This window comes from Scyliorhinus torazame, chromosome 11 (assembly GCF_047496885.1).
Source record: "Scyliorhinus torazame isolate Kashiwa2021f chromosome 11, sScyTor2.1, whole genome shotgun sequence".
In the NCBI taxonomy this organism is placed as follows: domain Eukaryota; kingdom Metazoa; phylum Chordata; class Chondrichthyes; order Carcharhiniformes; family Scyliorhinidae; genus Scyliorhinus; species Scyliorhinus torazame.
In genome coordinates, this window is record NC_092717.1 from 180,677,233 (window position 1) to 180,693,160 (window position 15,928).

The 15,928-nt window shown below is 47.0% G+C and overlaps 4 non-coding genes across 4 annotated transcripts; all 4 read right to left on the reverse strand.

The window, feature by feature from the left end:
* Positions 1 to 7,551: 7,551 nt before the first annotated feature.
* Positions 7,552 to 7,639, reverse strand: trnay-gua (transfer RNA tyrosine (anticodon GUA)). Its single transcript is given in 2 exon segments — positions 7,552 to 7,587; positions 7,603 to 7,639. It is a non-coding gene; the product is annotated as a tRNA-Tyr (tRNA).
* A 2,460-nt stretch (positions 7,640 to 10,099) lies between these two features.
* On the reverse strand, positions 10,100 to 10,187 carry trnay-aua (transfer RNA tyrosine (anticodon AUA)). The gene is given in 2 exon segments: positions 10,100 to 10,135; positions 10,151 to 10,187. It is a non-coding gene; the product is annotated as a tRNA-Tyr (tRNA).
* Positions 10,188 to 11,393: 1,206 nt separating this feature from the next.
* Positions 11,394 to 11,481, reverse strand: trnay-aua (transfer RNA tyrosine (anticodon AUA)). The gene is given in 2 exon segments: positions 11,394 to 11,429; positions 11,445 to 11,481. It is a non-coding gene; the product is annotated as a tRNA-Tyr (tRNA).
* A 2,420-nt stretch (positions 11,482 to 13,901) lies between these two features.
* Positions 13,902 to 13,989, reverse strand: trnay-gua (transfer RNA tyrosine (anticodon GUA)). The gene has a single exon. It is a non-coding gene; the product is annotated as a tRNA-Tyr (tRNA).
* Positions 13,990 to 15,928: the final 1,939 nt, after the last annotated feature.

Sequence of the window (15,928 nt, forward strand, 5' to 3'; positions counted from 1 at the left end):
CGCCTCCATCTTTACCGCCAGGCCCAGGATCTCGTCCTCGTTATCATAAGTTTTATCCCTCACCTCACAAAGCTCCACCGCCTGGGTCTTCTGGGTCTCCTTCAGCCCCTCGATCACCAACAGCATTGGCGCCAGCACCTCCTTTTTAAACTCCTCCACACAGCGCTTGAGGAACTCCTGCTGGTCCGGCCTCCATGCTGCTCGATCTCCGTCCTCCGCCATCTTGTTCCCCCCCCCCCCCGTTTTTGCCGCTGCTCCAAAGCTTCTTTCTCCGACGCTCCACCGCTATTCCCCGCCATACGATGTAAGGGGGACCTGACTTCACCTTCCCACACGGGATTCAATCAAAAAATTTCCGTTGGGGCTCCTCTGGAGAGCCCAAAAGTCCGTTATAACGGGAGCTGCCGAAATGTGCGGCTTAGCTCCGCATCGCCGCAACCGGAAGTCTTCTCGGCCTCTTTCACTGTTACTGTGCTTGTCAATCCAGCCAATGTCTGGGAGCTGCGCTTTGACATGGTGACGGAGACAAAGATTTAATATGTATTGTCAGCGCATGAATTGGCAGTGGCTTTTCTCTGCTGGTCAAGGAGCAACTAGGATGTGGAGTGTAATTTCCTGCTGCAATGCATCCAGTGTTAAATCTTGCAAGAGGCTGGACAGCTCACGCAAATTACAGAGTGCTTGTGGGGCAGATTTGCAAGATCCAGGGATCAACATCATTTAATTCTCTCTGAGGTCAGGACAATGGTTGACAGATAATCAGTCTGTCACGGGTCAGTGCACGCTAACAAAGGTAAATTATTCCAAACGTTAGCTGCCTACGGAATTACAAAGAGGACAGGAAAGCTACATGATTGGATGTGATTCCAAGTCTCTATAATGGCAATAACATCATAGTTCCCAGGACTAATCCAAGCTCTAAGTTCATCTGCCTTACCTGTTACACTTCTCGTATTGAAACAAATGCACTTCTGTCCATCAGACCCTCTTTGATCAGCAAACACACACTACCTGCTGTTCCTCAAGAGAAAGATAGAATTTACAGTGCAGAAGGAGGCCATTCCTCCCATTGAGTCTGCACTTGACCTTGGAAACAGCATCATACTTAAGGCCACACTTCCACCCTATTCCCGTAACCCAGCAACCCTTTCTAACCAATTGGGCCACGAAGGGCAATTTAGAATGACCAATCCACCTAACCTGCACATCTTTGGACTGTCTTACTGGCCCTACTCTCTCATTCCCCTTCAGTTAATTCGCCTTTGCTTTGGTTCCCGTCCCACTGGCAAACTCCCGTGTGCTGATCTCCGAGCCACTTGGAGACACGTGTGCTGCGGATCCGGTGAAGCAAATCGCTGTACATTGTGCCATGACACAGGGGATGACTTCACATTCTAGAATGGGCGCTTTAATTGTGAGAGGCAGTCTCATTGATGCCCGCATCCCTTAATCTGTTCCTAGTTCTCATCAAGTTCAGCTGATTTGTCGGTCAGACCACACAGCTCGAAACTTAGCACTTGAGCCTTTGCACAACTATTTGGAGGGAGATTAAAAATTTCAGACAGCTGCAACAATGAAGGTGCCTTAATTTTGGCAAGCATCTAAGATTCAAAGGTGAGACGAGTAATGAAATTAAATGTGTGCATGATCTGCCCCAATCTCTGAGGTTGAATGAGTACAAGTAGTCTTCTATCAGTCGGACAAACCTCCTCACTGTCCCCTCATAGTCATCCCAGCAGCAACTTTCAGCTCGTGTCTAATTCAATCCATATCATTGCACTCTTGGCTGCTTCTGTCATCATCCGAATTGAAATCCCTTCAGATGAAGCTCACCCGTTGCTTTGAGGACTTGCTGATGGAGACAAGCGTCTACTGTATTTGGGCAGCAGGCTCACACTAGCAGGACTTCCCTGCTGATCTCCGAGCCATTTGCAGACAGGTGTTCACCCTCCACACAAGCAGTATCCTGTTAAACCGGAAGCATTGGAAGCAGTCAAAGGCATCATTGCTGATCTGGAACAGCAACAGATTGTAACTAAAACTTCGTCCTGTACTAATTCACCTCTATGGCCCGTTTAAAAAACCGGATGGCAGCTACTGACTGACCATCAACTACACTGCCCTAAATAGTCATGCAACCAGGGAATACCCGATAGTAGCAAACCCGGCGAGTATTCTTAATATTATAAGGCCGGAACACTTGATGTTTACAGATCTAGAGGCTGGTTTAGCACACTTGGCTAAATAGCTGGCTTTAACAGCAGACCCAGGCAGGCTAGCAGCATGGTTCAGTTCCCGTACCAGCCTCCCTGAACAGGCACTGGAATGTGGTGACTAGGGGCTTTTCACAGTAACTTAATTTGAAGCCTACTTGTGACAATAAGTGATTTTCATCCAGACATAGCTAACGGGATTTTGTCAATCCCCATGGCTGCGGAGAATCATTATAAGTTTGCTTTTACAGTGGGGAACCAGCAGTACACCTGGACCCGCTTACCACAAGGGTACCACAATAGCCCCGCTATATTTCATAAGCATATGGCCCAGATAATCGATTGTGTATAATCGATTTGATAATACACTGTGTCGGGACCACTATTTTACAACACGTGGATGATATTTTAATAGCCTCAAACAGTTCAGCATCACACTGCCTGGCCCTCCACCAGGTGGTGCAGGTGATCCAAAACGCTGGACTTAAACTAAATCCGAACAAAGCACAGCTTGGACAGAGTCAGGTGACATATTTAGGACATATTATTGCTCAAGGAAAGAAAAAAATCCCGGAAGACAGAAAGAAAGCCATGCTCTGCATGCAGAGACCCCACACGGTGAAAGGAGTCAGACAAGTGCTGGGATTATTTAATTATTGCAGGAACTTTGTGGAGGGATACGCAGCCATTGCGAAACCCCTACAGGATTTAACCAAGGGAGGAAGGGCTAGCAAAGACATGATCGAGTGGGGGGAGGAGGTGACGCAGGCTTTTCCCAATCTAAAACAAGCAATGGTGAAGGCGCCCGCCCTGGGGTTGCCGGACCTCAATAAGACATTCCACATCTTCTGCCAAGAGGATAGTGGAATGCAGCTGCTGTCGTAGTCCAGTGGCATGGAGATAAATTAAGACCAGTCGGATACTACTCCGTCACAGACATGCACCGATCTGTGCGGGCCTTGGCGTGCGCTTCATGGGCAATACATGCATCAGAACCCATCACCCTGATGGGTAAGGTAATCCTCCATAGCCCTCATACCATTGTTCAACTCTTAGAGGCAGGAAGACTGAAGGGTGTCTCAGATAGTAGACGCTCAAAGTGGGAAGCTAATATTTTACCTAGGGACAGACATGTGGAAATCTGTAAAGATATGAGGGAAAATCCCGCGATAGGGTTAACGATACAAGGAATGGAGCATGAATGCGTTGTGGAAGTAAAGGAGGACACTAGTGGAGGCTTGGCGGAAGAGCCACTGGTGGGAGAGGGAGTGAGCTACTTATATGTGGATGGAGCAAGGAAGTATATCGGAGGAGAGCCCCGTACAGCATGAGCTGCAGTGAATAGTGAAGGTGAGTTGATTGCAGGAGAACAGATCCCCGGGAACCACTCAGCACAGATAGCTGAATTAATAGCTTTCACAAAGGACCCTGGAATTGGGCAAGGTAAAGCGAATCAATGAGTACACGGACAGTAGTTACGCTTTTGATGTAGTTCTTGTCTACATGACAGCTTGGAATAGGCAAGGGTTTGTGACCTCCAGCGGAGGACACATACAGCATGAGAATTTAATCAAGGACTTGATCCTGGCCGCCCAACAGCCCTTAGAAGCAGCCGTGATTAAGATCCAAGTCCATCGGAGAATTGGAAATTCTGCTCAGCAAGGTAACAGTTGGGCCGATCAGGCAGTGAAAGACCTATTAGAGCAGGAATAGGTGGGGATGCAGACTTCAGGAATAGCAGCCGTGATGGCCACAGGCAATGCTGATATTGATGTAGGGCAGGTGCAAGAACGAACACGAGTGGAGGAAAAGGACGGGTGGAGGAAGAATGGGGGACAGATAGGCCATGATGGAATATGGAGGAGAGAGGGAAAGATAATAGCCCCTGAGGCCGTGCAACAATCCCTGTTAGACATATATCATGGACAAGCGCACACAGGGAGGGACAATATGATCAAACTATTAAAAGAATGTTGGTGGTGGAAGGGAATGGGCAGGGATGTGGCCAAATTCTGCCAGTGATGCATACAATGCCCCCTGGTGCAACCAGGCCGTCTGTGTTGAATGTATTCACCATAATATAAGTTGTCTGTATAGTACTGTGGCCTATGGCCAGGGAATGGTAATATGTTCTCCTTCCATGTATTGTACTGGAACCCTGGTGGGCTACGCCTCTGGCTCTGCCCCCCCCCCCCCCGGGGCAGTATATAAACCTGCCGCCTGTGGGCGGCGCTCATTGTTACAGCAGTCTTAGGCAGGCAAGTTCTTGGATAATAAAGTCTGTGTTCACTCGTTCCCATCGTCTTGTAGTGAATTGATGGTACATCAATTTATTATCCAAAGACATCACTCTGAAAGCCGCTCTGAAGCCTGATAAACTGGAACTCGATGCACGAGCAGCAGAAGCGAAGGAAACCTGCTCCCACTGGCTCCGCTGTTTTGAGGCCTACCTCGACTCCTCTGCAACGCCTCCCTTCGACGCCCTCAAGCTGCGCCTCCTCCACGCCCGGGTGAGCCACCGAATCTCGGGTATGATTGAGGACGCAGTCACGTACAAAGTGGCGGTCGCGATTCTAAAGAGACAGTTCGTGAAGCCCGTGAAGAAAGTGTTCGCGTGGCACGGCCTCACTACCCGCTGTCAACACGCGCGTGAATCCCTGGACGAGTATCTAGAGAACCTGAGACTACTCGCCCGCAACTGTAACTACAGGGATGTGAAAGCCGATGAGCACATAGAACATAACAGCGCAGTACAGGCCCTTCGGCCCTCGATGTTGCGCCGACCTGTGAAACCACTCTTTTTTTTTTTTATTAAATATTTTATTGAAAATTTTTGGTCAACCAACACAGTACATTGTGCATTCTTTACACAATATTATAACAACACAAATAACAATGACCTATTTGATAAACAAAAAATGAATAAATAATAAATAACAAAAATGAAAACTAGCCCTAATTGGCAACTGCCTTGTCACAAGTAACACTCTCCAAAAATATAATTTAACAGTCCAATATATAATTATCTGTAGCAACGACCTATACATACTATACAGTATATATTAACAACCCTGAGAGTCCTTCTGGTTCCTCCTCCCCCACCACCCCCCCCCCCCTACCCCCCCCCCCCCCCCCCCCCCCCGATCCTGGGCTGCTGCTGCTGCCTTCTTTTTCCCATTCCGTCTATCTTTCTGCAAGGTATTCGACGAACGGTTGCCACCACCTGGTGAACCCTTGAGCCGACCCCCTTAGGACGAATTTAATCCGCTCTAGCTTTATAAACCCCGCCATGTCATTTATCCAGGTCTCCACCCCCGGGGGCTTGGCTTCTTTCCACGTTAGCAATATCCTGCACCGGGCTACTAGGGACGCAAAGGCCAAAACATCGGCCTCTCTCGCCTCCTGCACTCCCGGCTCTTGTGCAACCCCAAATATAGCCAACCCCCAGCTTGGTTCGACCCGGACTCCTACTACTTTTGAAAGCACCTTTGTCACCCCCATCCAAAACCTCTGTAGTGCCGGGCATGACCAAAACATATGGGTATGATTCGCTGGGCTTCTCGAGCACCTCGCACACCTATCCTCCACCCCAAAAAATTTACTGAGCCGTGCTCCAGTCATATGTGCCCTGTGTAATACCTTAAACTGAATCAGGCTTAGCCTGGCACACGAGGACGACGAGTTTACCCTGCTTAGGGCATCTGCCCACAGCCTCTCCTCGATCTCCTCCCCCAGCTCTTCTTCCCATTTCCCTTTTAGTTCATCTACCATAGTCTCCCCTTCGTCCCTCATTTCCCTACTGTGAAACCACTCTAAAGCCCACCTACACTATTCCCTTATCGTCCATATGTCTATCCAGTGACCATTTGAATACCCTTAGTGTTGGCGAGTCCACTACTCTTGCAGGCAGGGGATTCCACACCTTTACTACTCTCTGAGTAAAGTACTTACCACTGACATCTGTCTTATATCTATCTCCCCTCAATTTAAAGCTATGTCCCCTCGTGCTAGAGAAAAGTTTGAATGGGTGTCATCTGTTTAGTTGCGCTTGGAATGGTTTTTGTTGAAAAAGGGAAGGGGAGCTTCATTCAAGCTGGAATTGAACCAGCAAACTAAAGACGTCAGGTTCAATGATCTACAGTCCTCCACTCTACCAGCTGAGCTATCGAAGTAGAGGCCACATGCAGTCTTTCTTTTCTGGTTATTTCCCACATGCCATTAGCAGTTTGACGCTTCATCTCACTCTGCATGTTGCTGCTCTGTGAGACGTTGAGCCATTAACAGAACTCCATAGCAGGAGTCGGTGCTACTTTCAATTAAAGGTTTCATGATGCAAACTGCAGACCAAAGCTTTCCCTCCTCCTTGCATTGCAATTTTAGACAAACACTCAATTCTGCCTTGGCGAACCTTGCAAATGCACCTATTTGCTCACTTTGTCTGGAAGGCCATTCAAGATATCCCTTCAAATGTCAGTGAGCTGAGTGACTGACTTTCTATTTTAAAGACATTCATTCAACCTCAGAGATAGGGGCAGATCATGCACACATTTAATTTCCTCAATTGCCTCGGATGTGCATCTTTGACGCTTGCTAAAATTCAATAATCTTCATAGTTGCAACTGTCTGTAAATTTTAATCTCCCTCCAATTTGTGTGCGACAGCACATTCTTAACATGGAGATCTGTGACCTGGCCAAAAGAAGAGGTGAGCTTGACTGGTAATAGGAATAGATCAATGGACTGCCTCTCACAATAAAAGCGCAGGGTCTACAAGCTGAAGTAATTCACTGCATCATGGCACAACGCACAATGACTTGCTTCACTGGATACGCTGCACAACTATCTCCAAGTGGCTCGGAGATCAGCAGGGAAGTCCTGCTAGTGTGAGCCTGCTGCCCAAATACAGTAGACGCTTGTCTCCATCAGCAAGTCCTCAAAGCAACGGGTGAGCTTCATCTGAAGGGATTTCAATTCGGATGATGACAGTAGCAGCCAAGAGTGCAAGGATATGGATTGAATTAGACACGGGCTGAAAGTTGCTGCTGGGATGACTGTGCAGCGGCAGTGAGGAGGTGTGTCCGACTGACAGATGTCTACTTGTACTTTGAATTGTGTTCTGGGAGTTTGGATGCATTGCAGTCAAAGGAATGCCCTGTTGGCCAGCAGGTGCCGAAGAGAATGCAAAGAGCCAGGTTCTGGGCGTTTTGAAAAATGAAAAGAAGGGCTGCTGCGCCTGAAGATGAATATGCGAAGGAGTAAGGTAAAGAGAAGAGTTTGAATGGCTGTCATGTGTTTAGTTGCGCTTGGAATGTTGTTTGTTGAAAAAGGGAATGGGAGCTTCCTTCAAGCCGGAACTGAACAAGCGACCTAAGGATGTCAGTTTGAATGATCTACAGTCCTCCGCTCTACCAGCTGAGCTATCGAAGGGGAGGCCAGATGCTACTATTCTTTTCTGGTTATTTCCCACATGCCATTAGCGATTTGACGCTTCATCTCACTCTGCATGTTGCTGCTATGTGAGACTTTGAGCCATTAACAGAACTCCATAGCAGGAGTCTGTGCTACTTTCAATTAAACGTTTCATGATGCAAACTGCAGATCAAAGCTTTCCCTCCTCCTTGCATTGCAATTTCAGACAAACACTCAATTCTGCCTTCGCGAACCTTGCAAATGCACCTATTTGCTGACTTTGTCTGGAAGGCCATTCAGTTGATGCCCTCACATGTCAGTGAGCTGAGAGACTGCCTTTCTATTTGAAAGACATCCATTCAACCTCAGAGATAGGGGCAGATCATACACACATTTAATTTCCTTAATTGCCTCGGCTGTGCATCTTTGACGCTTGCTAAAATTCAATAATCTTCATAGTTGCAAGTGACTGTAAATTTTAATCTCCCTCCAATTTGTGTGCAACAGCACATTATAAACTTGGAGCTGTGTGACCTGGCCAAAAGATGAGGTGAGCTTCACTAGTAATAGGAATAGAATAATGGGCTGCCTCTCACAATAAAAGCGCAGGGTCTAGAAGTTGAAGTAATTCAATGCATCATGGCACAACGCACAATGACTTGCTTCACTGGATACGCTGCACAACTATCTCCAAGTGGCTCGGAGATCAGCAGGGAAGTCCTGCTAGTGTGAGCCTGCTGCCCAAATACAGTAGACGCTTGTCTCCATCAGCAAGTCCTCAAAGCAACGGGTGAGCTTCATCTGAAGGGATTTCAACTCGGATGATGACAGAAGCAGCCAAGAGTGCAATGATATGGATTGAATTAGACACGGGCTGAAAGTTGCTGCTGGGATGACTGTGCAGCGGCAGTGAGGAAGTGTGTCCGACTGACAGATGTCTACTTGTACTTTGAATTGTGTTCTGGGAGTTTGGATGCATTGCAGTCAAAGGAATGCCCTGTTGGCCAGCAGGTGCCGAAGAGAATGCAAAGAGCCAGCTAGTGGCCAGCAGGTGCCGAAGAGAATGCAAAGAGCCAGGTTCTGGGCGTTTTGAAAAATGAAAAGAAGGGCTGCTGCGCCTGTAGATGAATATGCGAAGGAGTATTGTAAAGAGAAGAGTTTGAATGGGTGTCATGTGTTTAGTTGAGCTTGGAATGTTTTTTGTTGAAAAAGGCAAGGTGAGCTTCCTTCGAGCCGGAATTGAACCAGCAATCTAAGGATGACAGCTTTAATAATCTATAGTCTTCCGCTCCACCAGCTGAGCTATCGAAGTAGAGGCCACATGTTCTCGTTGTTTTCATGTTATTTCTCACATGCCATTAGCGATTTGACGCTTCATCTCACTATGCATGTTGCTGCTATGTGAGACTTTGAGCCATTAACAGGACTCCATAGCAGGAATCTGTGCTACTTTCAATTAAACGTTTCATGATGCAAACTGCAGATCAAAGCTTTCCCTCCTCCTTGCATTGCAATTTTAGACAAACACTCAATTCTGCATGGGCGAACCTTGCAAATGCACCTATTTGCTCACTTTGTCTGGAAGGCCATTCAGGATATCCCTTCAAATGTCAGTGAGCTGAGTGACTGACTTTCTATTTTAAAGACATTCATTCAACCTCAGAGATAGGGGCAGATCATGCACACATTTAATTTCCTCAATTGCCTCGGATGTGCATCTTTGACGCTTGCTAAAATTCAATAATCTTCATAGTTGCAACTGTCTGTAAATTTTAATCTCCCTCCAATTTGTGTGCGACAGCACATTCTTAACTTGGAGATCTGTGATCTGGCCAAAAGAAGAGGTGAGCTTGACTGGTAATAGGAATAGAATTATGGACTGCCTCTCACAATAAAAGGGCTGGGTCTACAAGCTGAAGTAATTCACTGCATCATGGCACAACGCACAATGACTTGCTTCACTGGATACGCTGCACAACTATCTCCAAGTGGCTCGGAGATCAGCAGGGAAGTCCTGCTAGTGTGAGCCTGCTGCCCAAATACAGTAGACGCTTGTCTCCATCAGCAAGTCCTCAAAGCAACGGGTGAGCTTCATCTGAAGGGATTTCAATTCGGATGATGACAGTAGCAGCCAAGAGTGCAATGATATGGATTGAATTAGACACGGGCTGAAAGTTGCTGCTGGGATGACTGTGCAGCGGCAGTGAGGAGGTGTGTCCGACTGACAGATGTCTACTTGTACTTTGAATTGTGTTCTGGGAGTTTGGATGCATTGCAGTCGAAGGAATGCCCTGTTGGCCAGCAGGTGCCGAAGAGAATGCAAAGAGCCAGGTTCTGGGCGTTTTGAAAAATGAAAAGAAGGGCTGCTGCGCCTGTAGATGAATATGCGAAGGAGTAAAGTAAAGAGAAGAGTTTGAATGGGTGTCATGCGTTTAGTTGCGCTTGGAATGTTGTTTGTTGAAAAAGGGAATGGGAGCTTCCTTCGAGCCGGAACTGAACCAGCGACCTAAGGATGTCAGTTTGAATGATCTATAGTCCTCCGCTCTACCAGCTGAGCTATCGAAGGGGAGGCCAGATGCTATTATTCTTTTCTGGTTATTTCCCACATGCCATTAGCGATTTGACGCTTCATCTCACTCTGCATGTTGCTGCTATGTGAGACTTTGAGCCATTAACAGAACTCCATAGCAGGAGTCTGTGCTACTTTCAATTAAACGTTTCATGATGCAAACTGCAGATCAAAGCTTTCCCTCCTCCTTGCATTGCAATTTCAGACAAACACTCAATTCTGCCTTGGCGAACCTTGCAAATGCACCTATTTGCTGACTTTGTCTGGAAGGCCATTCAGGAGATGCCCTCACATGTCAGTGAGCTGAGTGACTGCCTTTCTATTTGAAAGACATCCATTCAACCTCAGAGATAGGGGCAGATCATGCACACATTTAATTTCCTTAATTGCCTCGGCTGGGCATCTTTGACGCTTGCTAAAATTCAATAATCTTCATAGTTGCAACTGACTGTAAATTTTAATCTCCCTCCAATTTGTGTGCAACAGCACATTATAAACTTGGAGCTGTGTGACCTGGCCAAAAGATGAGGTGAGCTTCACTAGTAATAGGAATAGAATAATGGGCTGCCTCTCACAATAAAAGCGCAGGGTCTACAAGCTGAAGTAATTCACTGCATCATGGCACAACGCACAATGACTTGCTTCACTGGATACGCTGCACAACTATCTCCAAGTGGCTCGGAGATCAGCAGGGAAGTCCTGCTAGTGTCAGCCTGCTGCCCAAATACAGTAGACGCTTGTCTCCATCAGCAAGTCCTCAAAGCAACGGGTGAGCTTCATCTGAAGGGATTTCAATTCGGATGATGACAGAAGCAGCCAAGAGTGCAATGATATGGATTGAATTAGACACGGGCTGAAAGTTGCTGCTGGGATGACTGTGCAGCGGCAGTGAGGAAGTGTGTCCGACTGACAGATGTCTACTTGTACTTTGAATTTTGTTCTGGGAGTTTGGATGCATTGCAGTCAAAGGAATGCCCTGTTGGCCAGCAGGTGCCGAAGAGAATGCAAAGAGCCAGCTAGTGGCCAGCAGGTTCCGAAGAGAATGCAAAGAGCCAGGTTCTGGGCGTTTTGAAAAATGAAAAGAAGGGCTGCTGCGCCTGTAGATGAATATGCGAAGGAGTAATGTAAAGAGAAGAGTTTGAATGGGTGTCATGTGTTTAGTTGAGCTTGGAATGTTTTTTGTTGAAAAAGGCAAGGTGAGCTTCCTTCGAGCCGGAATTGAACCAGCAACCTAAGGATGACAGCTTTAATAATCTATAGTCTTCCGCTCTACCAGCTGAGCTATCGAAGGAGAGGCCACGTGTTCTCGTTGTTTTCATGTTATTTCCCACATGCCATTAGCGATTTGACGCTTCATCTCACTCTGCATGTTGCTGCTATGTGAGACTTTGAGCCATTAACAGAACTCCATAGCAAGAGTCTGTGCTACTTTCAATGAAACGTTTCATGATGCAAACTGCAGATCAAAGCTTTCCCTCCTCCTTGCATTGCAATTTCAGACAAACACTCAATACTGCCTGAGCGAACCTTGCAAATGCACCTATTTGCTGACTTGGTCTGGAAGGCCATTCAGGAGATGCCCTCACATGTCAGTGAGCTGAGTGACTGACTTTCTATTTGAAAGACATTCATTCAACCTCAGAGATAGGGGCAGATCATGCACACATTTAATATCCTTAATTGCCTCGGCTGGCCATCTTTGACACTTACTAAAATTCAATAATCTTCATAGTTGCAACTGTCTGTAAATTTTAATCTCCCTCCAACTTGTGTGCAACAGCACATTCTTAACTTGGAGCTCTGTGACCTGGCCAAAAGAAGAGGTGAGCTTGACTGGTAATAGGAATAGAATAATGGACTGCCTCTCACAATAAAAGCGCAGGGTCTAGAAGTTGAAGTAATTCACTGCATCGTGGCACAACGCACAATGACTTGCTTCACTGGCTACGCTGCACACCTATCTCCAAGTGGCTCGGAGATCAGCAGGGAAGTCCTGCTAGTGTCAGCCTGCTGCCCAAATACAGTAGACGCTTGTCTCCATCAGCAAGTCCTCAAAGCAACGGGTGAGCTTCATCTGAAGGGATTTCAATTCGGATGATGACAGAAGCAGCCAAGAGTGCAATGATATGGGTTGAATTAGACACGAGCTGAAAGTTGCTGCTGGGATGACTGTGCAGGGGCAGTGAGGAGGTGTGTCCGACTGACAGATTTCTACTTGTACTTTGAATTGTGTTCTGGGAGTTTGGATGCATTGTAGTGAAAGGAATACCCTGGTGGCCAGCAGGTGCCGAAGAGAATGCAAAGAGCCAGGTTCTGGGCGTTTTGAAAAATGAAAAGAAGGGCTGCTACGCCTGTAGATGAATATGCGAAGGAGTATGGTAAAGAGAAGAGTTTGAATGGGTGTCATGTGTTTACTTGCGTTTGGAATGTTTTTTGTTGAAAAAGGGAAGGGGAGCTTCCTTCGAGCCGGAATTGAACCAGCGACCTATGGGCGTCAGTTTGAATGATCTACAGTCCTCCACTCTACCAGCTGAGCTATCGAAGGAGAGGCCACATGCATCCTTCTTTTCTGGTTATTTCCCACATGCCATTAGCGATTTGACGCTTCATCTCACTCTGCATGTTGCTGCTACGTGAGACTTTGAGCCATTAACAGAACTCCATAGCAAGAGTCTGTGCTACTGTCAATGAAACGTTTCATGATGCAAACTGCAGATCAAAGCTTTCCCTCCTCCTTGCATTGCAATTTCAGACAAACACTCAATTCTGCCTTAGCGAACCTTGCAAATGCACGTATTTGCTGACTTTGTCTGGAAGGCCATTCAGGAGATGCCCTCACATGTCAGTGAGCTGAGTGACTGACTTTCTATTTGAAAGACATTCATTCAACCTCAGAGATAGGGGCAGATCATGCACACATTTAATTTCCTTATATGCCACTGCTGTGCATCTTTGACGCTTTCTAAAATTCAATAATCTTCATAGTTGCAACTGTCTGTAAATTTTAATCTCCCTCCAATTTGTGTGCAGCAGCACATTCTTAACTTGGAGCTCTGTGACCTGGCCAAAAGAAGAGGTGAGCTTGACTGGTAATAGGAATAGAATAATGGACTGCCTCTCACAATAAATGGGCAGGGTCTAGAAGTTGAAGTAATTCACTGCATCATGGCACAACGCACAATGACTTGCTTCACTGGCTACGCTGCACACCTATCTCCAAGTGGCTCGGAGATCAGCAGGGAAGTCCTGCTAGTGTCAGCCTGCTGCCCAAATACAGTAGACGCTTGTCTCCATCAGCAAATCCTCAAAGCAACGGGTGAGCTTCATCTGAAGGGATTTCAATTTGGATGATGACAGAAGCAGCCAAGAGTGCAATGATGTGGATTGAATTAGACACGAGCTGAAAGTTGCTGCTGGGATGACTGTGCAGGGGCAATGAGGAGGTGTGTCCGACTGACAGAAGTCTACTTGTACTTTGAATTGTGTTCTGGGAGTTTGGATGCATTGTAGTCAAAGGAATACCCTGGTGGCCAGCAGGTGCCGAAGAGAATGCAAAGAGCCAGGTTCTGGGCGTTTTGAAAAATGAAAAGAAGGGCTGCTGCACCTGTAGATGAATATGCGAAGGAGTAATGTAAAGAGAAGAGTTTGAATGGGTGTCATGCGTTTAGTTGCGCTTGGAATGTTGTTTGTTGAAAAAGGGAAGGGGAAGTTTCCTTCGAGCCGGAATTGAACCAGCGACCTAAGAATGTCAGTTTGAATGATCTACAGTCATCCACTCTACCAGCTGAGCTATCAAAGGAGAGGCCACAGGCAGTCGTTCTTTTCTGGTTATTTCCCACATGCCATTAGCGATTTGACGCTTCATCTCACTCAGCATGTTGCTGCTATGTGAGACTTTGAGCCATTAACAGAACTCCATAGCAAGAGTCTGTGCTACTTTCAATGAAACGTTTCATGATGCAAACTGCAGATCAAAGCTTTCCCTCCTCCTTGCATTGCAATTTCAGACAAACACTCAATTCTGCCTTAGCGAACCTTGCAAATGCACCTATTTGCTGACTTTGTCTGGAAGGCCATTCAGGAGATGCCCTCACATGTCAGTGAGATGAGTGACTGGCTTTCTATTTGAAAGACATTCATTCAACCTCAGAGATAGGGGCAGATCATGCACACGTTTAATTTCCTTAATTGCCTCGGCTGGGCATCTTTGACGCTTGCTAAAATTCAATAATCTTCATAGATGCAACTGTCTGTAAATTTTAATCTCCCTCCAATTTGTGTGCAGCAGCACATTCTTAACTTGGAGCTCTGTGACCTGGCCAAAAGAAGAGGTGAGCTTGACTGGTAATAGGAATAGAATAATGGACTGCCTCTCACAATAAAAGCGCAGGGTCTAGAAGTTGAAGTAATTCACTGCATCATGGCACAACGCACAATGACTTGCTTCACTGGATACGCTGCACACCTATCTCCAAGTGGCTCGGAGATCAGCAGGGAAGTCCTGCTAGTGTCAGCCTGCTGCCCAAATACAGTAGACGCTTGTCTCCATCAGCAAGTCCTGAAAGCAACGGGTGAGCTTCATCTGAAGGGATTTCAATTTGGATGATGACAGTAGCAGCCAAGAGTGCAATGATGTGGCTTCCGGGTGCGGCGATGACCAGCTAAGTCGCACGTTTCGGCAGCTCCCGGTGGAATGGACTTTTGGGCTCTTGATTTGAGCCCCAACGGCAATTTTAACGGCTAAAAACACCGTGCGGTAAACCAGAAGGGTGTTCCCCCTGGACACGGATGGAAAAAGGAGAGGAAAGTGGCCGGATTGCAGCGGATCCTTTGGAACAACGGCAAGGAAGGCAAGCAAAAACCAAGATGGCGTCGGAAGGTGGCAGTTTCATATGGGGCCCTGAACAACAAGAGTTCTTGAAATGCTGCGTGGAGGAGATAAAAAAGGAAATGAAGAAAGAGTTGTTGGCCCCGATACTACAGGCGATCGAAGGGCTAAAGGAGGAACAAAAGACCCAGGAGCAGGAGCTTCGGGTCGTGAAGGCGAAAGCAGCCGAGAATGAGAACGATATACAGGGCCTGGTGGTGAAGTCGGAGATACAGGAGGCACATCAGAAACGATCTGTGGAGAGGTTGGAGGCACTGGAAAACAACGCAAGGAGGAACAACCTGAGGATTCTTGGCCTTCCTGAAGGTGTGGAGGGGGCGGACGTCGGGGCATATGTGAGCACGATGCTGCACTCGTTAATGGGAGCGGAGGCCCCGACGGGTCCGTTGGAGGTGGAGGGAGCGTAGCGAGTTATGGTGCGAGGATCGAGAGCAGGAGAAACTCCCAGAGCCATAGTGGTGAGATTCCTCCGTTTTAAGGATAGAGAAATGGTCCTTAGATGGGCGAAGAAAACTCGGTGCAGTAAATGGGAGAACGCGGTGATCCGCGTTTATCAAGGCTGGAGTGCGGAGGTGGCGAGAAGGAGGGCGAGCTTTAATCGGGCCAAGGCAGTACTTCATAAAAGGAAGATAAAATTTGGAATGCTGCAACCGGCAAGACTGTGGGTCACATATCAAGGGAGGCACCACTACTTTGAGACGGCGGATGAAGCGTGGACTTTTATTGTAGAAGAAAAACTGGAATGAGTGGATTATGAAAAAGAACGTTTGGACAAAGTGGTGGGGCAAATGGGGGGGGCGAAGAGGGGTTTTATGTTCTAATCCTGCGGTATGGTAACTTTTCTTTCTCC